Source organism: Phacochoerus africanus, chromosome 10 (genome assembly GCF_016906955.1).
Source record: "Phacochoerus africanus isolate WHEZ1 chromosome 10, ROS_Pafr_v1, whole genome shotgun sequence".
In the NCBI taxonomy this organism is placed as follows: Eukaryota; Metazoa; Chordata; class Mammalia; order Artiodactyla; family Suidae; genus Phacochoerus; species Phacochoerus africanus.
This window is the reverse complement of record NC_062553.1, coordinates 109,538,723-109,566,359: the sequence shown is the minus strand read 5'-3', so window position 1 is coordinate 109,566,359 and position 27,637 is coordinate 109,538,723. Positions and strand designations below refer to the sequence as shown.

General features: G+C 38.7%; 1 protein-coding gene and 1 pseudogene across 12 annotated transcripts in view; one reads left to right on the top strand and one right to left on the bottom strand.

Moving 5' to 3' along the window:
- Nucleotides 1–9,728, bottom strand: part of LOC125138105 (peptidyl-prolyl cis-trans isomerase A-like) — a 28,222-nt pseudogene extending 18,494 nt beyond the window's left edge.
- The window catches only part of ANK2 (ankyrin 2), a 722,246-nt gene that overhangs the window by 431,943 nt on the left and 262,666 nt on the right, over nt 1–27,637 (top strand). The window lies entirely within an intron of this gene.

The window sequence follows — 27,637 nt, the reverse complement described above, 5'->3', positions numbered from 1 at the left end:
TCCCTGGCCTTGCTGGTGGGTTAAGGATCCAGTGTTGCCATGAGCTGTGGTGTAGTTTGCATACTCGGCTAGGATCCTGCATTGCTGTGGCTGTGGCGTAGGTGGGCAGCCATAGTTCCAATTCAACCCCTAGCCTGGGAACCTCCATATGCCTTAAAAAACATAAAAAGTGAGTTTGAGAATTGGAAGAGGGTTCCTTAACCACCTCTTACCTTGGGACAAGATTAGCAGAATCTGAAAGTGACTTATCAAGTGGCCTTGGCAGTGAGGATGGGAAAATTGAAGAGGCTGTGGTAAAACCTTATCAATTGGTTTAGGAAGCAGTAGTGATAGAGGCTAGGCATGTGAAGAGAGGGTTGAAAGTAAGAAACAGTTTTAAGTGATACAACAGGAAGATGGGATTTTGAAAAGATTGGAAATGTGAAACAAAATTAACTAGAAATTGATCCAATATTTAAAGAGACTATTTCAAGACTCTTTCATTTTAACACTTACCATTGAGAACTTTAAAAAACATATCAAATAATTAAAAAAAAAATTACTGTAGTTAAGGAGCTTCTGTTTGGTGCAAAGGAAACAAATTCGAATGGGAACCATGAGGTTGCGGGTTCGATCCCCTGGCCTCTCTCAGTGGGTTAAAGATCCGTTGTTGCCATGAGCTGTGGTGTAGGTTGCAGACACGGCTCAGATCTGGTGTTGCTGTGGTTGTGGCGTAGGCCAGCAGCTACAGCTCCAATTAGACCCCTAGCCTGGGAACCTCCATGTGCCATGGGTGCTGCCCTAGAAAGACAAAAGACAAAAATTTTTATTATACTTGATTTACAATGTTCTGTCAATTTCTGATGTACAGCAAAGTGACCCAGTCATGTATATACTCTTCTTCTCATATCTTATCTCATTCTTTATGTTCCATCACAAGTGATTGGATATAGTTCCCTGTGCTGTACAGCAGGACGTCATTGCTTATCCATTCTAGATGTAATGGTTTGCATCTCCTCACCCCAAACTCCCAGAACATTCCCTCTTCCTCCTCCTCCCCCTTGGAAACCACAGGTCTGTTCTCCATATCTGAGTCTGTTTCTATTTTGTAGATAGTTTCATTTTTGTCATATTTTATATTCCACATGTAAGTGATATCATTTTGTATTTGTCCTCTTTTTTACTTCACCTAGTATGATAATCTCTAGTTGCATCAAGAATTGAGTATTCTTGGAGTTCCCATGGTGGCACAGTGGAAACAAATCTGACTAGTATCCATGAAGGTGTGGGTTTGATCCCTGGCCTTGCTCAGTGGGTTGGGGATCTGGCGTTGCCGTAAGCTGTGGAGTAGGTCACAGATGCATTGCTGTGGCTGTGGTATAGGCCGGCAGCTGTAGCTCTGATTCAACCCCTAGCCTGGAAATTTCCATATGCCAAGGGGGCAGTAGCCCTAAAAAGCCAAAAAAAAAAAAAAAAAAAGGAGTTGAATATTTTAGAGTGCTTCTGCCATCATAATGTTTAGAAATTTTCTAACTCTAAACAAAAAGCCTGATTATTTGTATTTGTCACATGTGCATAAAGATTAGCTCTGACAGTACATATTAGTATATATTTTGAGACTGCATCAACAAATAATTTTTTAATTAGCTATAAATATATTGATCTAACTTAGAATGAGGTTAAGAGAAATCATAGGTTGGAATATGACAACCGAGAATCTACAGATGTCTTGCTTGTGTACAAATTTTACTTGCTTTGTTTCAATGTCTATTTTCATTTTTTTAAAGACCTGCACGTATTTTAATTTATAATCTGCCTTAGAGTCTCCTTATTTTAATGTTGCATTATATGTCTTGGTGGAGAGGATATTTTCTGTATCTCTTCTGCAAAATAGAAAAATATCCGCTAAACAAGAGCAAAATATATATATGTATATATACACGCATATATATAGAGAGAAGCAATACAGTAGTTCTATAAACCTTATGGAAAGTTTAGTTCCTCAAATAATGCTTTGGGGCAGCTGGATTTAATCTTCCATCCAGTAGAGGGCTACCAAACTCTATTAGTTTGTATTGATTCCCAGGACTACACATTTACATACTTTATTTCAGTTTTCCAGTCTGTTTGTTTAAGCACCAGTTCCTTTTCTTAAAATGGAATTTTCCAATATGTAAAGGTGATTCGCCTAGAACTGCTTTAATTGCGGAAGGGCCCTAGCTGCCTCTGCAGAAACCCCAGTGAGGTGTGGAAGATGATCGAAGCCCTTCGCTCTGATTTATCCAAAAATACTCTACAAGTTCAAAGTCAGCTCTTCTTGAGTAGAGATGTAAATATTTTTTCCCTCTGTAAAAATTCTAATGCTGACACTGCAAGGAAAATATAGAAGCAGAAGGATGTTTGAATTATGGCCTCATATAGGGTTTTGTCTTCAATTATAATGGTAATTCCTACTGTGTGGTTATATGTCTTGTTTGCTTTTGTTTTGTTTCTTTTGGTGGCATTTTATCTCCAATCTTATGAATAAAAAAGGCATTTATTTTGACAAATTTTCCCCACACTATTTCATAGGTATGCCAAACTGATGGACTGTTTGGGTGCTTCTAAAACTATTCCTGTAATGGGGCCAGTTTTGCCCTTTACCAAAATTGAATTTTAGGGACTCAATATGAGAGTGAAAAAGCATCCCATCGCCTACCTATTTATTATTTTGCCCTGGTAATAAATCTGTTTGCAAAAGAAACATTTCAGAGCCTTCCATTTGGAACTATGCCTGGGCACCTGGTAGCCAAGTGGAAATTGCTCTTTGTTTTTCCATTCAAAGTGAAGCTTTTGCAGAATGTCCCTTGATTCTGATCGAAGCCTGGTCTAAATCTTTGGCACCAAATTTATTTAGGTAATATGACTATAAAGAGCTGTACTTTCATGGGGCTAATAAATACTTTCCGAGGCATATATGTTGTCCTAGTCTGTTCAAGCTGCTATAACCAATACTACAGACTGGGGAGTTCCTGTCGTGGCTCAGTGGAAAATGAATCTGACTAGTATCCATAGGGATGCAGGTTCCATCCCTGGCCTCGCTCAGTGGGTTAAGGATCTGGCGTTGCCGTGAGCTGTGGCGTAGGTCGCAGACGCTGCTCAGATTTGGCATTGCTGTGGCTGTGGCGCAGGCCAGCAGCTACAGCTCCGATTTGACCCCTAATCTGGGAACCTTCATATGCCACGGGTTCAGCCCTAAGGAAATAAATAAATAAACTCCAGACTGGGTGGTTTATAAATAACAGAAATTTCTTTCAGTTCTGGAGTCTGGAAGTCCAAGACCAGACAGGTCTCACAATAGGCAGGTGAGATAAGGGCCCTCTTCCAGTGGTGGGTTTCTCTTTTTTATCCTCACATGGAGGAAAGAAGGCAGGGAAATCTCTGGGTTGTTTTTATAAGGTCAATAATCTCATTCATGACCTGATTCCCTCCCAAGGCCCCGCCCACTAATACCCTTACATTTGGTGTTAGGCTAGCAACATGTGAATTTGGGGGCGGGATACAAACATTCTGACCATAGCACTTGCTCGTTGATTTTAAGACTCATTCTGTGCTACAAGGTTTGTGTTAGATTTTATTACCATATAGTCTTAAGAAGTGTGAACTCAGAGTTCCCACTGTGGCGCAGCGGAAATGAATCTGACTAGGAACCTTGAGGTTGTGTGTATGATCCCTGGCGTCGCTCAGTGGGTCAAGGTTCCAGCGTTGTCATGAGCTGTGGTGTAGGTCTCAGACACGGCTTGGATCCTGCATTGCTGTGGCTGAGGTGTAGGCTGGCAGCTGCAGCTCTGATTCTACCCCTAGCCTGGGAACCTCCATATGCCATGGGTGCGGCCCTAAAAAGACAAACAAACAAAAAGTCTAAAGAAGTGTGAACTTATTAGTGATGCTGATTATCCAAAGTGATCAGCATTTACTTTCTACACACATTATTTTGAGGGGTGATCCTATCTCATTTCCTATCTATTCCCTGTGATTTCTCATCTACAAGTCTCTTTTCTCCTCTTTCATTCTTTTATATGCATAGGTTTTTCCTCAGAACAATAATTATCGTAACAACTATTTATTGAGCAATTACTAGATGTTTTACATGTGTGATTTCTCTTGGTTCTATTTGGTAGACATTATCCCCTTTTATATAAAAGAAAACTGAAGCCTTTGTAGGCCAGGTATATATTCAAAGTTATAGAGTCCAAATTGGAATTCAAAACCCAAACTCAAGAAGAAGCTCTATTTTATAACATTATCAAAAGTATTATTTTATCCCTAAGTTAACAAAAGATGGTTAATGGGGTTCCCACTGTGACTCAGCAGGTTAAGAATCAAATATATTGTCCATGAGGATACAAGTTCAATCCCTGGCCTCCCTCAGTAGGTTCGGGATCGGCATTGCCATAAACTGTGCTGTAGGTCCCAGATGAAGCTTGAATCCCACGTGGCCGTGGCTGTGGTAAGGCTGGCAGCTGCAACTCCAAATCTACCCTTAGCCTGGGAACTTCCATAGGCCACAGGTGAGGCCCAGAAAAAAGGGGTGGGGGGGGGGGAGATAGGGAATCAAAGAAAAGATAGGGAATCAAAAACAAAGATACATACATATTTTAAGCATTTTAACTTGAAACATGTACATTGGAATTATTTTACCAATGCTCTGATGTAGGATCATAATCTTTTAAGAAGTTTTGGGGGAGTTTCTGTTGTGGTGTAGCAGAAATGAATTGAACTAGGAACCATGAGGTTGCGGGTTCGATCCCTGGCAGCGCTCAGTGGGTTAAGGATCTGGCATTGCCGTGAGCTGTGGTGTAGGCTGGCAGCTGTCACTCCAATTCGACCCCCAGCCTGGGAACCTCCACATGCCTCGAGTGTGGCCCCAAAAAGACAAAAAAGAAAAGAAAAGAAAAGAAAAGAAAAGAATATTTTGTTTTCTGGGAGTTCCGGTCGAGGCTCAGTGGAAATGAATCTGACTAGCATACATGAGCACTCAGGTTTGATTCCTGAACTCTCTCATTGGGTTAAGGATCCGGCGTTGCCGTGAGCTGTGGTTTAGGTCGCAGACAGTACTTGTATCTGGTGTTGCTGTGACTGTGGTGTAGGCCAGCAGCTACAGCTCCTATTCGACCCCTAGCTTGGGAACCTCCCTATGCCACGGATGTGGCCCTAGAAAAGACAAAAAAATAAAAAGAAAAAAGAAAAAATATTTTGTTTTCTGGATTTTCCACTGTTTGGGATTTCCCCATCTCTTTTCTGAATAGGCACTATCTACTTATAGGTATTACTTCATCCGTATTTTCCAGTTTGGCATCTTTTAATTGGAGTCAGAATTTAAAGATGACTGCAAGAGAATCTGATTGTAGAATTTCTGGATATTTCCAAAATTGCCTCACCAATCTTTTACGTTTGTTTCAGCCATACCTATAATTCAACAGCAATGTTTATGAGGGATTCATCTTTATCAAAACTTTACAAAGTATTTATATTAATTTTCCTAAAACAACTTTTTTTGCACCCCTACTTCATTCGATAAGATTTATTTAAATTACATAATTGCAATAACAAGTACAACTGGGATTAAAAAGGTTAGTAATAAACACACCTGACTCCTGGTAAGCCTGTACCTTTACTGGTGGGAGAAGAATGTACACGTAGTATAGAACAGCTAGTAAGACACAAGCTTTTAATATATCATGGGTGTCGGTATTTATAAAGGGAACAGAGACATTTTGTTAAGTAAAGGTTTGTTAAGAGAACTTCTACTCTCTATCTGAAAAAATGAAAGAAAGAAGAAAACTTCATCACTTTCTCTGAAGACAGGAAAGCTAAGTGTATCATAGGACTTGAAACAGGAAAAATTCCACAGATATTATTATTTCACAAAGTTAGCTGGGTTGAACAGTGTCTTTAAGTTTCTACCTAAACCATCAGGTTTGTTTTTCGTATGACACTTCTAACTTGTGAAAAATATTCTATTGTATTTTTTCAATGACATGTTTCTATTAGATTTTGGTGACATTTTTGAATTCTCAAATGTTTAAGGATGCAATTCTTCTTCTTTTTTTTTTCTTTTTGTTTTTTTTTAAGGGCCTCCCCTGCATCATATAGAAGTTCCCAGGCTAGGGGTCGAATTGGAGCTGTAGCCACTGGTCTACGCCACAGCCACAGCAACTCCAGATCCGAGCCGCGTCTGTGACCTACAGCACAGCTCAAGGCCACGCCGGATCCTTAACCCACTGATCGAGGCCAGGGATCGAACGTGTGTCCTCGTGGATACCAGTCACATTCGTTTCTGCTGAGCCACGATAGGAGCTCCAGATTGCAATTCCTTATTAAGATTTCTTACTTAGATATCAAAACTTTTTAGTAAGAAAAAAGTATAATGTTTCAAAGTCCTGTAGTGCATATTGTTTCTACAATTCATTTGATGTTTCTATTGCTCACTTATGTAACATTTATTATTATTTGCTCTTATGTAAAGTAGTGTAGATTGGTAGAAAGATATAGAAAAAAATGAAATAAGACTGAGCTCAAAGAGTTCAGATTACTTAACTTCCCAACTTAAGTGATGCTACTTTGGGGAACCAGAACTGAGGTTTTTGATCATGGTTTTTTTCCCCCCAATTTATCCCTTTTGTGTCAGTTCCTTGTTTGCAGTTCCATTATTTCAAGTCTTTGTAGGTCTGTTTCTCCTACATGCTGTATGCTTGGTTGTCTTCGATTATATGCTGGTCATCGTTCTTGGAAAATTAGTCATGTGGATAATTAAGGCCAAGGATGAAAGTAACTTCTTCAGAAAAGATGTACTTTTTACTTCTTGCCAGGCTTTGTGGTCACAAGTGGTTTGGAGATCACCCTAAACCAAGTTCAAGGCTTGAGCTTTGTTGAAACTCCATGCAATAAAACCTCTGCTGGAGGGCTGAGTATTTATTATTCTGACCCTAGCTTATGAGTATAGCTTTTCCGGGTCTTAAATAATTGTGGAAAGTCTCTTCGTCTTGTGAAGACATTGGCATTTGATTTTTGCCCTCTGGCTCATGAAGTTTTCAAAATGAAAGTTCATATTTTCTAGGTAATACACTTAGGAAACATAAGGACTTTCTCTAGTTCTTTATCTCCCAGTGGTTCTATTTTCCTTCAGTCCTGCCTAGGAATTCCTTATTATCATGTCAGCTATTTGTTGCTTTTAAGAAGTGGTTATTTGTATTTTATCTAGCATGCCTAGTTTGTTTTGGGGGGTGGGGGTTGGAATGAATGGCCTGTCTCTTATTATCTAGAAACACATACTGTATATGCTGGTGCTTAGTTATTTCCATGACTGATTTGTTTTAGAAGTGATTAAAAAAAAAACAAAAAAAAAAACCCACGTCACAGAAAAGGTTTGACTATGCCTTGCCTCTGAAAATGTGGTTTGCAAAGAAAGTTTGATTTAATTTTACGCTTTGGCTCTCATATTCGTGGACTATGACTTTGCATGAGTAAGTATAAAATGAAAAGTGCTGGTCATGCCTAAAGCAAGAAACAGTGACTGCCTAGCAACAGATTTTATTTATAGGTTAATTAAACAAAGGTTGCAATAAAAAGAATATCTTATGTAAAACAGTTCATGGAAACTCAGTGGTCAGGGAGGAGACAGTTAACTACATACAGTGATATACAGAAGCAGTGATAATCCAATCTTTATAAAAATTATTAACTAATCTTGAACACAACAGTAGCACTTTATAGCTCTTCAGTTTTCTGGTGCCAACAATGCAGCCACAGGGGATTGTTTTTTGAATGTTAGTGTTATTGAAACAACGTATTTTTTAAGTCTTTATATTTATTGCAGCATCTGCTACACAGAAACTCTACCTGCCATGGAATTGGTTGTTGGAATTGCCAAAAGTGTTTAAGTCCATGTTTTAACGACAAAAGCATAGAGTTGGAAAACTAGAGATGGGAAGTGTCGGTCACTGATTTGATGTTTGAGTTTCAGCAGACTTGATTATATTCTAAGATTACATTTTGCTATCTTTCTGTGGTTAATTTTGAAAAACAATGAGATTTTTTGCTAATAGTTTACTGGTCAGGAATTCTGATAGCTGTAACTCATGGTCCATAAAAAAGTATAGAATAATAGTCCATTTATTTAAACCCACATTTACTAGCTTTAAGCCTTATTGATTTATAGGCAAAGATGAATTATTTCATGAAAATTTAAGACACGCATGGTTTAAAGAATAACAATTAAATATAGTAATATAATAAACAATTAAAAATAATTTTATCACAATCAAGAAAAATAATCCTTTTGTAAATGGTCTAATTAAAATATGTTATACCAAATTACTTATCCCAGTAGCAATTCTAATTGACATTATGTAAAAGTAAACCTTTCAAGTATTGATCAAACTTTTCTCTCCCTTACCAGTAAAGTTGTTTCCTTTGAGACGCTAAAGCTACTGACATGTAGTAATTCCGGAGTAAAAATACAATTTCTAAAATATAAATATAAATATCTTTATAGATAAAGGGCACACAAAAACATCTTCAGAGGTCTTCAGGGCTAACAGGCTTCAGATTGCAATTTTTAATTTTAACTGCAATTCAGTGCTCTTTATATACTCAGGGTTTTTATAAAAAGCTATTACAAACCCCAAAGGGAAGTTTTATGTTTTTTTGAAACACCACAGTCAATTTTCAGCAGGAGTAATTTAACCCCAATATTTCAACCCCTAATAGATGATGGGGCTTTTTTAAAATCCAGGATCAGAATAAAAATTTATTTGTGTGACGAGAGTAACCCTGAGGAGACACAGGAAGACGTTTAGAACCAGAAACTTGAAACCAGGCATGAGAAGCTTACAAAGCCACTTTCTAGTCAAGGTCTGAATATCAGTAGTTCTAGTCCCTGCAAGTTATACAAATGACATTGCAGGAAGTGTGAAAATATATAACGGCTGGGTTTCCGCCTCCTCCAAGGCAGAGACTTTGTCATTGTCACTGCTGGACCCACAGTGCTCCTTGACTGGCTCACATGAGGCTTTTAGCAACTGTTCTCAACAAAACGATGGCACCAGAGACAGAAGCTGTGTAGTAAGGGCTTGAGGACAGGGAGGAAGTGTTTATTTTAAAAATATTTTCCAAGCAGAGTTTAATTCTAAGGCTTTCAATCTAGGATCCCATGGAGTACCTTGAAAGGCAGAAAGATTTTAGCCTCGCCGGGTTTTTCTCGTACCTGAACAAACCTGAACTTCCTTCCTATCAAACCGAATACAGAGAACATCAATTTAGGAAGCCTCAGTGAAGGGATTTTCTGTCGGAAGAGGTTTTCCCTATGAGCACATCCAACCCAGGTCCACAGGCCGACTCCCGTTTACACACGCGAAGCTGATGGATGCGCTGGATGCTCATCTATCGTCCATCTAAATTTGCACACTGGGAATGCATGATTGAAGATGGGGGTTGGAAGGACTCGGGGAGAGAGAGAGGCTGGGTTTCCCTTTTTCGTCTGAACCATGGCTTTTAGATTTTCCTTCCTCTGTGCCTTTCCCTTACCTCTGCCCGTGGCAGATGTGGCTGCTGTTGGTTATCCCTTGACCATCTTCAGAGTCATGAGCTAAGCCCTGAGGGGACAAAATGCAAACTTGTCTATGCCCTGCACTTCGTGTGGCTTGATCTTCTTTATGGAAAGTCATTTCCGGGGGGGGAGGTTCTTCTGCTCCTTGTTGTGTTACCATTGTTACCAGCTGGAAAGTTTCTGTGAAACTTCAGAAGTGCCATCAGCTTGTTTCAGAGACTAGAAAGTCGGGGGGTCGGGGGGGCTAGAGACGGCTTCTGCTTTTCTACCCTGAGTTATGGAAAACCCCTGTTTTGGAGTCCCTGTTGTGGCTTAGCATTAGAGAATCCAACTAGTATCCACGAGGATGCAGGTTCGATCCCTGGCCCCTCTCAGTGGGTTGAGGATCCGGCATTGCCATGAACTGTGGTGTAGGTTGCAGACGTGGCTCAGATCCGGCATTGCTGTGGCTGTGGTATAGGCTGGCAGCTGCAGTTCTGATTCGACCCCTAGCCTGGGCACCTCCAGATACCATGGGTGTGGCCCTAAAAAGACACACGCATTTACACACCAAAAAACAAAAAGAAAAGAAAAGAAAGAAAAAGAAAGAAAACCCTTGTTTCCATTCCTCAGGTAGAAGTACAAGGAAGATACTATATGGGTATAATTTTATCCAAGGGCTCGCCTACAGAAACTGTCATCAGGAGAAAGTTGGATCTATTATATTACCTGCAAGCTCTGTTTTTTAAATTTTGTGTTATCAAATTCCCTTTTGGATCTGGCTACAGGTAAACCAAATTGGAGGGCGAAATAGCGATATAATCACTTGTTCAGTTTGCTTTCCTTTACTCTGACCATTCATTAGTCTCAGAACACACACACATTTTAAAATATGGGCAAATACCCTTGAACTTGAATAGAATGAACTCGGTTCGTAGTTCAAGTGATCAGAGCCTTTTTTTCCCTGATTAGGTGGTGATCTTTAAACTGACTTTGTAGTGCATCTGCTTCTTTTCCTACTCGCCACCCACATTCCATTTGTGGAAGAGTGACAATATATGCTGTTTAATTGCATAGCTGCTTCTCCTGAGTGAGGCTGGGGAGAGAGAAGGGTATTAAATTGCATAGGGCTAGCTCAGTTGTTATTGAACGATGTCCTGACTGATGCCTGATGTCTGCAGAGGATTTTCTTTGGACTCTGATCAATGGGATGCTGGACACTGAGGACAGCAAATGGCCATTTTTCTCTCCTGTCTCTAAAATGAAGTATGTCCTCTCTGAAGGGCAGTCTTTCCAAGCAGCCTCTAAAGTTTAAATGTAAACGGCAGTGTGTTTCTTACTTTGACGGCAGACCCAAGCTTATCCCATTGATGGCCAAGATGCTTTGTGAAAGGAAACAGCTTGTGTTACAAGTTCAAACTTCAGCCAGTATTATATCTCTGCTGGAGGCTTGATGGGATGACTCCTTTAATGTGGTACATGCATCATTTAAATGGCCGGGAGCTCCTGGGACTGGAACCTGGTGCCCTGTCTGTGCAGAGGTCAGCTGGTGAGTGTGCGCTGCTCTCTTTCTTTAGAAAACCTATACTGGCATTTTCCCCCGTTCAAACAGAAATCACAGGAAAGTTTGAGCAACAGAAATAGACAAGAAGGAAGATTTGAGAAAATTACTTTCTCGACAGTTGTTTTAGCTACTGAAACAGTTAGTTGTAGAGAGACAACGTTATTATTCTGTAGGAATGTCTAGCCTGCCTGGCGCTCCAAAAAGGTTACGTGCTTCCATCCATCCCGTGTGGGAGCAACATTTTCTATGATGGGGGAAAAGAGAAATGAAAAACCCCAAGCTAAAAAATAACTTGTGCTTTATTTTATTTAAAAGTACTCATACTAGTCTGAGACGTCCTGTTGTGTGATTTGAGTAGGAAAGCTCACAGGGAGCTTTTTGAGTGGATTCCATCTCCCGAGGTGGGTGGGCTGATTTAAGAGAACTGAACCTCAGCCCTCCTGCCGCTCCCCAGAGAGGGGTGGCTGGAACGAGTCATTTGCCTTCTAGGGTCCTCAAGTGTAAAATCACAGCGAGTTGGCTTCTCTGGGTTGCATTCTCTCTCATAACATCCCAAAGACATCATGAGAAAATGTAAGCAAAGGGTGTAAGGATTCGTTTTAAAGATTTGGCAGGCATGGTGCTTTGGTGAAATATTCATGTCAAACGAACATCGAACAAACTAGCATCTGAGTCATTACCTTTTCTTCACGAGACAAGTGAAGAAAAGAGCCCTCATTCTTTTTGTAGAAAAAAATGGAGAGAATCCTGGGGACTAAGACTGTGTCAACCATGCCTAAGAACTTTTTTAAAGTTATTAGATTGAAGTTTTAAAAATGTGTAATTCTCCTGGCATTAGAAAAATCACAGAATTAAATTGATGCTGTCCAATGTTACAAGTAGGACGACTGAGTTCATTAACCGCTAATGAAATAAACGACCGTTTTTTTGTTTCACAACAGGAACGCCCCCACTTGCTTCTCTAGCTTGTGCTTGGGATTTTTCCTTTTCCTTTTGGAAATCTATAGAGGAGAGAAGGTAGTGTGATATAGTATAAGCAAGTTCTAAAGGGGCCGAGGGAAGGGCCTTATCCCAGAAGAGTCTCCCTTCCTGAATGGAATCAAGCCACTGTAGAGGCTCAGCTGCAGTGTGTTGGGACTCATGCGATTAACTTAAAAGGACATCCAAGAATCAAGTAAGACTCAGGGGTTGTAGACACTAAAATATGTGTGTGTATGTGTGTGCATGCGTGCGTGTGTGCGTGCGTGCGTGTGTGTGTGTGTGTGTGTGTATACATATATTTAGAAGAAAAGAGAATGCCAGGTGGCATTAAGAGCACCCTGTGTTCCAGTCTTGCTGCTCTCACTGGACCAGTTTCCTGCCTAATGACTGCTTTGACACCATTGCAGCTGATTGTCTCCAAGTACCTCAGAGGAGAAAACATTTGAATTATGTTATATCAAGTGGCAGGCGATGACCCACCTGGATAAGGAGATACAGGAATCCTCCCCTGATCCACATATTATCTTCCTAGGAAGCCTAAATATCTAGTGTGTGTTTCTTTGTAAATAGGTACAAGATTTTCCAGAGGAGGGAGCTAATAAGAAGCTTTTTTTTTTAGAAGATGAATTCTCAGCTGTTCAAAGAAGGTTATGCTCCCCAGGTACTAGAAACTAATTGTGTGGGCTGGAAGTTAACTGAACCATGAACCGTCATGGCCCCAATACAGTGCTGCCCCATGTCATGGCAATTATTCTCTCCTTTGACTGACTCTTGAATCTGATTAAGGGCTGGGTTCTCTATATTACCGTAGCATGCGCTTTGCTTGCTTAGGGGATTTTATTAGTCCTACTGCTTTCAACTTAGTTTAGGTAAAAAAGAAAAACCGTAAATTATGTTGTAATAGGCTTAAACATGTAGAGACCACCCACATTATAGAAAATTAGTATTCTCCCTCCTAGAGGAGTTATCTTCATGTAGTACTGGAAACGAAACCTTATATTCTCCCTTTAGGTAGATATGTCCTGGAGTTGGGATACAAAAATATGTCATTTTCTAAAAGGACACTTAATGTTCTTTTACTTTTCTCTTAATAATAGGATATATGTAGCATTGTTTACATGTCAATAATTATAGTACTAGTCAAAACTTTTTTTCTTCTACAATGAGACAACCATGGGATCGTATGTGGGTTCAGGGGGCTCCATAATCCACTAGGTACAACACAGTGTCATGATTCTGTCTCCAGAGTCCAGGGATAAATAATTAAGAACTGAGTGACATCCCACTGGCCCTTGATAAAAATGTGGTAAAATTCTGAAAAATTGGTAGTATCTGCAATTGAAATAATATAAAGAATTTCATCGTCCTGAATTAACAGGTTATATATCCTTTCTCTTCTGTCGCTGCATCTCTGTATTGGGTATATGCTCAGGAACATGCAGAAATATTAATCCTGCATTACTTCCTCACGTTATTTAATGTTAATCTGGCATTTAACAAAAGCCTTTGGTAATGAATAACGAGTACCCCGTATGCCTCCTAGAATGATGAAGAGAGGCTTCAAGTGTTGCCTGCTTCCCTCTCTCCACCTCTGCCCTCCTCTCTGTCTTTTGAGGGCCCCCTCTTTCTCCCAGGATAACCTGGCTGAGCCCAGATTATGCTTTGTGCTCACTGACAGCTCCTTGCTATTGCCTGCTTAATGCAGCTCCCTAATGCAGCCTCACGTAGGTCTGTAAAGGACACACCGAGGACCGGCTACTCCCAGCCCTTCTCGGCCGGCCGTGCTCATCCATGTGGTTCTCGGGCAGGGGCAACTAAGTCCAACTGTGTTCGCCTTCTCCCCAAACGGCAGCGTTGATTCTTTTCTCTAAATGAACCTTGGAGAAGGGAAGGGCTGAGAGATTGCAAAGGCAGGAATTCGCGTCATGTGCTACAGCAGAGCAGCCGTAGCCACGGCAGCAGCAGCAGCAGGCAGCCGCAGCAGTAGCAGCAGCGAGTCCTTTAGCGAGACTGCACCATTTTCTTCTCACCCCGCATAGAGGTGTGGTTGGAAGCAGCAATAAACTCCCCACCCCCTCGCAGTTCCAACGAGGTGGCCTCTTCCTGGCTCCAGTCGGAAGACACAGACTGTCTGGAGGAGTCCCCAAAGACCGCTCCAATTGGTGATGTGTATCTAAGGAAGGCTTTTTCAACTAGTAGGATGCTCGTCTGCACTTGCGGCCACCCAACTGCGGAAGAGCTCGAAGTCTAGTGCTCCGCCTTCCCATGGGACCATTGCCGAGAGTGTGCGCACACCTCTGCCCGCGTGTGTGCAGGTGTGTGCTGCCGGAGGGCTTGGCCGGGGACCTTGCTACGTTGTGGTGAATTATGGGTGCTGCAGAGGCTGGAGCAAGATTACCACCTAGCTCGGGGGCGGAGTGGATTATTTTGTGAGTGTTCTGGCTGCCAACCATCGCCCTGGTGGGGAAAATCACATCCTTATCTAGCTCTAAAACCACCGGAATTGTTGGAGAGTGGAAACTGAGCCGAGGCAACTGTTTCTGCCGCTTTCCTCTGCAAAAATGGCTCACGCTGCTGCTTCTATTAAAAAAGTTCGAGAGGCTGAACTGGATGAAAAGGAAAAAAACCTTGAGAGAGAGAGAAAAAAACAACGGAAGATCCCCAGGGAACGTATGGAACGGAAAAGAAAGGTATGGGGAGCATCCTTTACCTGTTTCCCTCTGTGGCTCTGTGTAGAACCATGAGCCCCAGAACTGGCAACTTCCTCCTCCCTTCCCTCTCTCATTCCCCTGCACCATTTCCAAGCTCAGTTTGCAGCCTATAGCTCATGCCTAAATTTGCTGCATTGGGAGGAGATGCCTGAGCAGGGCAAATTTCCTTGGCTTTAACCAAGTAAAGCAAAAAATACCTCCTCTTCATTTTTCTGCTTTCCTCAGTATCTTTATTCGATCTCAAAGCCAGGTGTTTTATTCCTCCAAGTGACTCTGAGCATCTTCTCGTAGAGGAAGGAAGGAGTTGGTCTATGGTTGGAGGGTTAAAGTATTTTCTTCTTGCTCCTCACCTCTAGTACTAGATCTTGAGCCCCGTGTCTTCCCACTGACCCTGTATATTTGATGTGGATCTCTGGTTAAAAATAAATCACAGTTTTTAGTTACTCTTTTTGTTTGTTTGTTTCTGAAGGTTGGCACTGTTCTATAGGAAACTGCACTGAGAATATTGGTGCAGTGAACTATGTCTCAGAATTTTCCAAATTTTAATTTTAATTAATTCGCTTTTTGGTTTTCTTCATTAATCTTATGATCTTCTTTTATCACAAGTAAATGAAAAGACCAAGGTTAAATAATGGGACAAAATGTTGACAGCTATAGAATCATTGTTTTTCTCTTTCTGTCTTTTCAAATGTTTTTTTCTTTACAACATAAATGATCTTACAGCTTGATGGAACGGAAATATCCATTTAGCCAGGGGTCTATTTCTATAAGAGAAGATCTCTGTAAATGCTTTAATAAAGTAGGTCACTGAGTAATTACAAAAGATGATAAATGGCATATTACATTAGCAGAGCATAAAAATAATGGTTTGTACACAAGCTGTTAAACATAGCTCTGGGATTAGGGATACACTGGGGATCTATAGGCTCAATAATCCATGTGCTCAATGTCTTTTTTTTCCGCTCAGTAATAGATGTGTTTACCTTTCCATTTGGGGGATACGATCTTTGCCTCACTTTGAAAGGACACTTGAGTTGAGATCTTACTGCATAGGGCTTCAATATATCTGGGTTTTACTACTTATTTCATCAGTAGTTAGATCAAATGACTGTCATTAGGTAACGCAAATAAATAAAATCTGCCGTATAACTTCCCTTCCAGGGAAAACTTTAATACTGCTGTCTGACCTTTAAAAGGCCTTGTTTCAAGGATGCGTTAAATCTTTTTTATAATACCAAAAGTGTTATTGGCCATTTTCATTGGAGTTGGCTCTCTTCTTCACAGCTACTGCAGTTCTGTTTCTAATATTCTAAATGGAACATTACTGCATAAAGCAATTTCCTGTGATTGTATCTTTTTAATCTTTTTTTTTTTTTCCTCCAAAACACTATTATTTCTTGGCCAGGACTGCTTGTTCAGCTTCAGGGTGACCTAGAGTACCATGCATTCACCTTGAAAATCTCTTGGTCCTCTCAGCTTTGTTTCTGTATCTAGTTCAACTGTCTTCCTTTTCTATACTCTGTTAAAATTGAAAAGCTCCATCATTAAAATGGAAAAGTGCCAGTAGTTGTTGAGAATCTCCGTTGCTCGTATGCTGCATTGCTTTAGCTTGACTCCAGCACGGCAGGAAACATCATTGGTTGATACTATGATCATGTGATGGGATCACCTGATCTTCATTTTTAGATAATATTGTTCAGCTAGAACCAGAGAAATTGGGGGAATGATGGCATGGCTACTATTTTTCTTGCTCCCCTTCTTTTTTTTATACACACCTATTGGTCGTCTTCCCTTTGCTACTGCAGATGAATGTGACACTACATAGGTTTTCCCGTAGCCCAATGAATGCTTGCTCAAAGAGTGGTTGGGTTTTCCGTGTCAGATTTCCATTATAGATACATTTCCATGCATCCTCCTCCCTCTCCCAATTCCATGCACACATAGCCAATTGAACCCGTTCTAAAATTTGGTTTACTCCTAATTATTCCTTAAGACATATATATATATACACACACACCCACACATATATGTAAAATGGTAAAGAAAACTTTATCTTATATATATATATACCATATATATAAAATGGTAAAGAAAAATTTTTCTTATAATTATTCCTTAAGACATATATATATGCATATATATGTATATGTAATTCATAAAGAAATTAAAAAAAGGATTAGTGGCACTCTGCAACACCATCTCCAGAAGTAAGCAAAAGATTATTTGCTGATACCATTTTATAACTGTGAGGGAATACATACTTTGTAGAGATGACTCAGTTTATCACTTATGTATTCATTTGTAAAGTCTCTTACAAATGAACCTGTTTATTTGAAAAATTCAGATGAGACCTGTCCAGTGGAGCTAAAAGCCAACTACGGAGCTTGGAAAAAAAAAAAAAAAGCTGATTTTTGGAAAGACTTTTACTGAAATAAAAATTACTGAGTATTAACACAAATCAATTAAGCAGCCTCCTATTTGTAGTCTTTCCATTTCACAAATAAGAAACTGAGGCTCAGATTTATGTTGCTTAATTTTATTCAACTAGTAAATGGCAGAATTGAGATTTGAACCCAGGCTTCAAAGTTCCTTGGGAAAAGAAGGTAATATGATTTTTTTGGTCTTGTACCTACTCTGAATCTAAAGGATAAGTAAATCATTTAATTTGTCATTGCTCAGTTTTTAACCTTCAAAATACCTTCCTACAACTGAAACAAATTTACTTACTGTGAGAATAATTTAAATGATATATTTGAGAGGAAACTATGTAATTTAAGGTTGTGATCCTAGCATAATTGCACCAAAATATTTCATGGGATTTCTTGGGAAATTAGAAGTCAGCCTTTGCTTCTTAATTATAGCAATTGCTGTCAATGAGACTATTCTATATTATCATTCTTTGTTACAATTTTACCAAGTCTTCAAAATGTATTTGCGTGTTTACCCTTATCAAACTGACACAGAAAGGTGATTTTACATAGGATTAAATGGAAACCAGAGCAAATTTTTTTCCGAGACTTTTTTCATTGAATTTCATAGCAAAGGGTTCTGATCAGTGATTTGCTTTTTGGAATGTATATAATAATTATCTTGGAAGGAACAAGACATTATTTTTAGGATAACCTTTGGAGACCTACCTCTTTGTCCACATTGCTATGAAGTTGATGACAATGAGAACACTTATTAAGTATATATAACGGACTTAATCACTCAGTTGTAAAGGGACCTGGTGAGATGAAGAATTTTTAAAGTTACTATGTTAGTATACTTTGTTAAAATGGGAGAATGTTTTGTTTGGAAGTGTGGAGAAGAATGTATCCTGTAACTTTTGAATTGGGTGATAAGAATGAGTTGTAAATAAACATAAATATATTTTTATTTCAATTATTAAAGCCAGCTGAGCCTGCTTTCCCTTGGTCCACGGGTGGGAGGAAGAGTGGAAGGCCAGTCACATCTCCTGTCCTTGAGTCTTCTGCTTAGGCTCCTAGCTTGATTCCGAAGGGAAGCCCACCTCTCAGACAAGTGACACTTGGTTGAGAACCATGTACTCAAAGATTTCTGCACACCAGACCAAATGCGGTGTGATTAAAAGTACAAATCATGGAGTTCCCGTCGTGGCGCAGTGGTTAACGAATCCGACTAGGAACCATGAGGTTGCGGGTTCCGTCCCTGGCCTTGCTCAGTGGGTTAACGATCCGGCGTTGCCCTGAGCTGTGGTGTAGGTTGCAGACGCGGCTCGGATCCCGCGTGGCTGTGGCTCTGGCGTAGGCCGGTGGCTACAGCTCCGATTCGACCCCTAGCCTGGGAACCTCCATATGCAGCGGGAGCGGCCCAAGAAATAGCAACAACAACAACAGACAAAAAGACAAAAAAAAAAAAAAAGTACAAATCACAACAGAATAACGTGATCCTGTATAAGGCATGACATTCCAGAACTCTTCCAACTTGGAAAATTCCAATAACATTTTTTTAGCCCTTACGTCAAATTGTCTTTATATAATTCCTAGAACCCCTTTATCAATATGTCAGTACTTCTAGAAACCACACTGATATAAAGTAGATTGCTGAGGTCTTAAGCTTTATTTGGACAATTGTTCTTCCTATGTCCTAATGTTCACTTGAGCCTAAATAAATATATTCAGGCATATCTATTTCCATGTGAGGCTTCCATAGAATATTTTTTTTATTTTAATGGTTTTTATTTTTTTTTCACTATAGCTGATTAGAATCTTGATTTTTAAAAAACTCATCTTCTTCTTTTACACTCCTTCTATCCACTTCCCTTAGTTCAATTCAGAAACCCTTTCCTGGCTAGAATAATTGTCTTTATACAAATAACTTACACTGTTAACGGCACTCTTGGCCAGCACCTTATGTCTGAGTTTTTATTAGCTTTTAATTATAAGGAACCTCTTCCAACCATTGAGTGGGGTGGGTGACTAACTGCTAGCTTAGGGTTACAGCTGTCAAATTTGTAGGATTGTGGCAAAAATAGTCCCAATCGTATGGCTTGAGATACGTTTTTAAGAAAACTATTAAAAGACAAAATCTTAAAGGAGAAAAGCTGCTATAAATTTAATTTATTTTTGGAATCTAAACTCTTTAAACACAACCCAGTTTAGTTTCCCTGCTTTTTATTGTGTTAATATGAATTCATTTAGAGTTTCAAGTTCTATAAAAACAGAATTTATTGGTGGCCTTTATTATCAAACTTTTAATTTTATTAGTTACTTTATTAATTACTTGGCTAGAAGTAATGATAGTTACAGCACATTTTTACATCATAAAGAATACTGAGAATATTTTGTAGAAGTATTATAGGAGTCATTGAAAATATAAGGAAGTTAATTTATACCATATTCAATGATTTTTTGAAGTTGAGTTTTTCCATTATTTCACCCTCTTTATTTGTATTTCTCAAAATAATTGCTTCACAAAGAATTACTTTTATTCTCAGTGGCAGAGGCATGGTAACTAAAGTACAGAAGAGTACAAAGTAGGCACTTCCCAAATTTTGGAGTTTTACATAAACTGCTAGTGGAATCATCAGCTATTTGAATCTGACCCATTTGCTCCAAAGGTGACTTGTGATTTTTAAATGTATTTTGTGGAAAATCTCATCAGAGACTTCTGGCTCCATCCCCTTCACAATAAATCAGGATCCTGGGGTAGACTGAAAAGGAAAGGCTATTACCAGTATATTTTTAAAGCTCCCCCGTGATTCCCAATTCCAGAATTGGAAACCACTGCGATAAGTATTTTCATCCCCCCACCAACTTCTACTCTGCCCCATCTTTGGATTTGGAGCAGTAACAGATCTACTTCTAGCAATCTACTTCTAAATTGTCATTGAGAAAACTTTTCCATGTGTGGATGGGAAACACCCTGGCAACCTTCTGAATGTTTAATGAGACTAATTGCTCTATATAATGACCAATTAATTTTGAACATGGAGAGGAGGAAACTGTTTAAGAGGTAAGGTGTAAGGCTTTATGATCTGCACTACGACTGTCTCTGCCCTGATGGAACCATCCTCAGGAATGAGGTTTGTGTGTTTCTGATACACACATGTGTAACTAAGCTCATAGAGCATTGAGGTGTTAACTAAGCGAATTGAAGGAAAACCACCAAAATGTGATGTCAAAGTTACGTCTTAAACAGACTGCGCTGTTTTGAATGAACTCAAGTAAATGTCCTAGGGATTTAGTTGGTAATTTAGCAGCCTTGGAGACCTCAAACCTTTGGAGATGCCAGCACTTCTGGAACTCCTAACACAAATCAACAACTATGTTTTGTTTCTTGTGCTTGACTTTGATAGATTTTCTATACCTTCAAAATTATATAAAATCCACGAAGGGAAGAGAGTGGGAATGAGCGACTCGTAGGTGAATCATCTTTCCCAGTCCTTCAGATATTTCCATTTAATATTTCTAACTCAACAAGCACTTACAACACCAAGATTTTTTGCTTGTTTGTTATGTTTTTGGTTTCTTGCATTAATATTTGGCCAGCTGCTCTCTCACTCTCCCCCTGGCTGCCATAGCCGCCAGAAAGGGATTCCCCAGTAGGCTGTACAGAATCCTGGAATGGACTTTTCAGCATGGATAGTTTGAATTACTCTTTCCATTTTCCATCACTTCACTAGCAGCAGAAAAAAACAAACAAACAAACAAACAAACAAAAAAAAACCCTCTTTATTTCCCATTAGACCTTCATTGTAATTCAACTTAGCCTTTTTCTAAAGACGTCCTTTATTGTATGTATATAATTATCATATGACACACTGTTCGCATCATGAGGAAATCTCAACAGAAAACTAAATATTATTAAGGAGGAGGGTATCAAGGGTACAACAGTTATGATAAACACATCAACCTGTATTTGGTTAGGCATAGTGGTGTTATTTCACAGTAATGATTTTGCATTAATATATACTTATTGGCACCCTCTATATTTGAGATAAAGATCTATTAGTTACCAATTTTAACTCATTCGTTTATAGTTTGTATTTTAAAATGGTTGAAATCAAAACTCACTGGCTTCTCTTTATGGATCAGCATGTGAGTAATGCTGGTTTTTTCAAATGTCTATTTTTCAGGGGAGCTGTTTAAGTTCTAGATTAAATTTTTTAAACATAAATTATCTTAGCATCATAAACATGAACTCTAAGAATCTAGTTTTATTATTAATATAGAGAGGTCGAATATTTCTTTTGCATTTGAAACTAGCTGCCAACACTTTCAAGACATTCAGCATGACTGGAGGTGGATATGGGATCTAAGGTTATAAAGAACAGTCATCACAGCAGAAAGCTGTTTACTAATTTCATAAGTGATACTTATGCAAAACTGCCAGACACTTCTAAAGCTCCATAAAAACAAATTTAGGAGACTTTGTGTGTCTGCTGTGATGTTGGGTAAACAGTTGACCTGACCTTAGTTTTATCACCTATAAAATGATGAGGACATGAAATCTGTTAGAATTCTTTCTGTTCCTGTATGATTCTGCACTATTTTAAATTGTCTTTTCTTCTCTTGATTTTTGTAAAAATGACTGACATAGCTTATTAGAATTTCCAAGTTTTTCTTCATTTAATAGGAATTTTTTTGAGCTGACACCATGTCCCAGACACAGTGCCTTTATCCTGGAAGCTCTCAGACCACTTAGGGTGATAGGTACTTTCAAAATCGAAAGAATAAAATGTAATTGGGTTATGAAGTTGGAATGGAGATTGTCTATTTTTGTATATATGATGCAGGTTTTCTTTAATAGGTCTTGTGTTTGTAAGCTCCTAACTGGCAGAAGAAATAATGGAAGGAAATAGTTCCTGTTGTGGTACTTGACATTTTCTGGAAGTTGTTAAGGCAGAAGATATAGAAAATGAAGTAATCTTATGAAGCTATGCGGGGGTTTTTTTTTGCTTTGTTTGGTATTTCAGATACTGATTTGAGTCATTTCACAGGAAGAAGTTTATTGTGGTTCCCTTATTTTCTATTAGAGCCTTTGTGTAAGTTGTCAGAGCCATGATTTATAAACCCATAGAGAATATCATCTTGGTGTCGTTAATCATTTTACAAAGAGCCAATGGTAATAATGGTAGCTGCCTTTGAACTTCAGGGCATGATGGTGAACAAGAACCCACAGTAAGCCCTTAAAGAAGCCTCAGCAGTTCACAAACCATTCAGCTATATAGCTTAGTGAAAATGACATCTAGTGCATTCTTCCAAGGGTAGACGTGCCAACTTCCTTCTTATTTATGGCTCTGCCTCAAACTGGGCCAGATGCTTAATTAAACTGTGTCACATCCTAAGATGACTATAACCAATAAAGTGTAAGTGGAACAGGTTACCTGGAAACAGTAACTCCTTTGAGGAAGAGTTCACTTAGGGAACGAGGGGCTTTTGTTCAGAGCAGTCACCTACAAAACATGAGGCTGCCATGTAGGCTCTGAGGGACAGGAATCAAAGACTGGGTGTGGGTGGGGGAGAAAAAAGCCATCTGTGAAAGCACAAGTTGTCATTAATGGGGAGAAAGCAGATGACAAAGGATCCAGTAGCAGATGCCAACCCTATGACTACAAACACATTATCAAATCATATAAAGGACGTTGTACATAACATAAACACTCCTTTAAGACAACAGGCAATATTTCAGAACTTTCAGCTTTTATACCAGAAAATAGCATTGGAAAGATGAAAGAAGAATTTGTATTAAGCTTTTTGCCATCAAAGGAAGCTTGATAAATGAGATGCAAGCCTCTGTAATGACTGTAATTAGCCCTCACATATGAGCCTTCTGGGTTATGTGTTCTATGCTAAGTTGTGTATGAGTTTACAAAAAAATTTAGTCACTCCAGTGATCTTTAAAAGTTTCTAAAACTCTATTAATCAAGAAACTCAGATATCGCTTCTCGGCCTTTTGGCTAAGATCAAGTGAAGAAACTCAGATAATTATGCTAGAAAGTTTTACATTTTCCACTTAAAGCCACCCAGAAGCTCTTTTAGATTGTACTTGTTTATTTCTCTTCTTTCTTGTGTTAGATTTTTTTTTATAATACCACCATTCATTCCCCATCAATCATCCTCCCTGTTTCCAGTGTGAGTTCAGATATTATATAACTCAGGATATTCCAGTTCCCTGGATCAAATAATTAGTAAATGAATAGCTACTCTGAGCTAAATTTTAAGTGGAGTGGTAAAGATTTTTGATTGGGCAAAAAAAATTTTCTCTCAAACATCTCTTCTAGATAGTTATTAAAGGTTAATGTCAGTGGGGAAAAAAAATAGAGGATGGTGCTAGATCAGTGTAATAAAATTTATTTTTATAGAGGTTGTGGACTTCAAGCTGGGCCTTAGGAGGATTGTTAAAGTTGGCTTAAGTGGAGAGGCCATCTCAGAGGATGGTTAAATTGATAAACGGACTGGCATGGTATTACCAGAGTGTAGGGCTGGATAGGAGTTGCTGGCTGCTTAGAAATTAAGCTGACTCTACAGGAGAGGCTTTAGAGCAAAGAATAGGCAGCTGAGCTCAATGAAGCAAAACAAGAAACTATGGAAGGTTCTGTGATGTCATAAGCTTTTAGGGAGGACGTGGAGCTAGTGAGGTCACCCAGGAGACTCTAAAGTCATCCAAGAGACATGAACAGGTCTTGGATTTGAAGCATTACACAGGGAAGTCAGTGGGGAGAGAAACAAGGTGGATATTAGCACTCAGCTGGGAAGAGGGAGCAAAAGAGGTGAATACAAATGACTTGAAAGTTATATATTTCAATGATATTAAAAATGATGGTATCATTGACAGCTGTAAAAATTTCAAGTGCAATTCCGGGGGGGGGGGGAATAAAAAGGCATTATTCTGTTTACGGTGAGTTTGAAGTGTTAACAGGATGTCTCTCTGACTTAAATATAAAAGACTTTCCAAAAAGTAAAGTTGTTTTTTATCTTTCCGTTTTGGTGTAGTAGAAGTATGAAATTCATAATCGGAATCCTGCTTTGTTTCACCACATTCTGGTGATCTAATCCTCAGGTTTGGTTTTCTCTCTGCAAATCTGGGTTAATAGTGATTAACTCTAATTATATATATATGTATGTATATGTGTATACACATACACACATATGTGTTTTTGAAAGCACTTTGCACATGATAATACTGAATGTTGTATCACCAAATTTCCCCCTTTTTTTAGGTGGGAGAAGGAGAAAGGGAAATAAATATACTTACCGCTCAAAGGATTAAAAATATCCATGAAGGTATCAGTATAAACTCATTGCTTTTAGTATCAATATGTATATATACATATAAAGAACAGTATAGAGAGGTATTGTATGTGTGTGTGTGTATACATATATCTCCCAGTTCTTTCCACTGAGAGGGCCTGGCAACAAGGATGTCTCAGTAGCAATGAGTGTATATAGCCTCAACTTTTTCTAAATATTATTTTCCAATACAAGGAACCAGAACTCCTTGGGGAAATGGCTGCTTCAAGTAAGGAAGTGCTCAAAAAATGAAGTAGCATGTCAACCTGCAAGAGCTCCTGATGACCAACTATGGGGAAATTTGAGCAACAAAGTAAATAATGAAAGCAATGAATTGTAACTTATGGGATAAACTAAATATCCATGAGTCCATACTAGTAGATATAAATGATTTGATAAATGAAGGAAAAGGAAATATTTTTCTGACAGTAGAATTCCAGTGAACATATCTGAAAGAAATCATATACATTGTAATTAATACAAAGGTACAAAGTAAACAGCAATCTAGCCTGTTTGACAGATGAAACTATCAAAAGTTCTATAAGTGTGTTTTTGTTTTTTTGTTTTTTTAGCTACAGAATTTAGTGATTGTGTCTAAGTCCTCATAGAGGAAAAACTTGAGACACAATTACATGGTATAGTTTAGAACAACTTTTGAACTCTGAGACACATTTAAAAAAGAGATTGTTATGATATTTTTAATGATTTATTTTAAAGATAAATTGGAATTTCACATGCAAAACAGTATTCTTTTGGGTCTGTTGTTTTACAGGTATTTCTGCAGGTTTTTACATAAAATAATGTTTTTAAAAAATGGCACATGCAAAGAACTTACATGCAGTATATCAGTAATATAACCAAAATTACTGGTGTGGTATTCATGATAGTGCTATTTTTCAAATATCTGAAGTTAGTCTTTATGAACCATGTCTTGCCTTATACTGATATTGCACTCTTGACATAGATGATCTTGGCATTGATGCAATGCTTTTCTTATCTTTTTTTTCATTTTATTCTTGAATCCTTTTTAAGTAAAATGGTAATTTAAAAGATTCTCATTTTGGGAGTGGGCTGATGTATATTTACTTACTGGTGATAAAATAACATTGACAACTAATATTTTTTGAGCACTTTTCCTCTTCCTATTGATGTGCAAAATTATAATTTCACATAGTTTGAATTACTAGGTTAATTGTCCTACTTCTCTGCTTCTTTTTTTTTTTTTTTTTTTTGTAACTAAGACATACTGTGAATCTGCAGGAACCTGTACAATATGCTGCTTCTGTTTCAATGGTGATAATGTCTGAACTGTCCCTTTTCCACCTTGGCCATGAGACTTAACTTTCTCCTCAATTTGCCATACTTAATTCTCCAATAATTTTTATGAGCAGGCAGCTGCTCTTTATATACAGGTAATACTCTCACAACTAACTCACTCTCTGGTCCCTCCCAGAAGTATACTCCATTTCTCATTTTAATTAACTTTGCTACCACATGGACAAACTCAGTAAACTTTTTTCCCATTTTCCTTTGCCTTTAGCAGTTCTCTTGCCCACTTCAATCTAGCTTGGTAAAGTATTTCGATGTCTAATGTTGGTTAACTCTTGACACTGAATTCTTAGCTATGATCAAATGTGTGATGATCTTGTAAGTTGAGCATGTATTTTAAACAACTTCCTGTATAGCACTTGACCACCGATCAGAGCCCACACAAGTACTTCTGTTACTGTTAACATGAGTTATTTCTGTGTAGATACCTGTATGATATAGTGGTAAATTAATGTGTTTTCCTAGGAGGACTTTAGGTTCTTTCTCTAAGCCTGCATACTCTGAAATTTTAATGCTTAAGATGAAAACAGCCTAGTGTCCTGGTGTCATGGGATTTGGCAACTTCTGTGCCCATAATGACCTCTGATTTTCTTTCTATATCATGTCACCATTGCCTAAGATACAGTAGATACCCAAATGGTTCTAAACACCTAATTACTACTTTTGGGTCATGAACTAAAATTTGTCAGAGGTTGGTGCTCTGAATCAAACCTAGAAAGAGAAGTTTATTTGGGCAACTTGTGAACGGTAGCAAGCAAAAACAGTTATCACAGAATGAAACAGAACCAGAGGTTTTAACATTTTGTGAACAGCTATTCTCAATTGTGTATATGAACAAGGAAATTAAAGATGTTATGAAGGATGGGACAAACAATTTTCTGGAGAAATATTTTTTATCTTCCCTTGTATTTGTATGTTTAAATGTTAATGTACCATATTTGCATGTTAAAGTCACACTAATGTTTACAAAATAGTTAAAATTTTGTCAGCTATTAATTTTACTCTCTTCAACATGAATTTCCTTTTCTTTGGAGGACTTGAAACTTCCCTCTGGGGTATGAGAAATCTATTACATTAAGTGGGCAACACTCTCTCATGACTGCACTTAACCTTGATCGTTGTTCACGCCCAGTGCATATTAATGGCACGTTTACCTGCCCTAAAACATGGTCAAACTCAGTAACTGTCCTTGTGCTCTTCCTGCTCTATTTTGATGAATGTCATCCAAGTTCCTATGATGAGATGTCTGTATGCCACTGACCCAGGCATGTGGCTCATTTAGGAAGAGGCTGCATTACTAAAATCTAGGTTTCATTCCTTGTGAGATATATCAGGGTTCCAGTGACTTATAAAACTTTTTTTTGGTGTCTTTTTGTCTTTTTTAGGGCTGCACCCACAACACATGGAGGTTCCCAGGCTAGGGGTCGAATTGGAGCTGTAGCCGCTGGCCTATGCCAGAGCCACAGCAACGCCAGATCCGAGCTGCATGTGCGACCTACACCACAGCTCACGGCAATGCCGGATCCTTAACCCACTGAGCAAGGCCAGGGATTGAGCCCACAGCCTCATGGTTCCTAGTCGGATTCATTTCCACTGTGCCACTACGGGAACTCCCAGACTTATAAAACTTTTGAAGGATTCCCTCTTCTGATATGTGTTGGTTTCTCCAGTTGGAAAACTGCCAGAAAGCAGGCACATCTTTGTAATGCAAGAGTAAAAAACAAAGAAGTATGAGCCTCATTTAGACTTT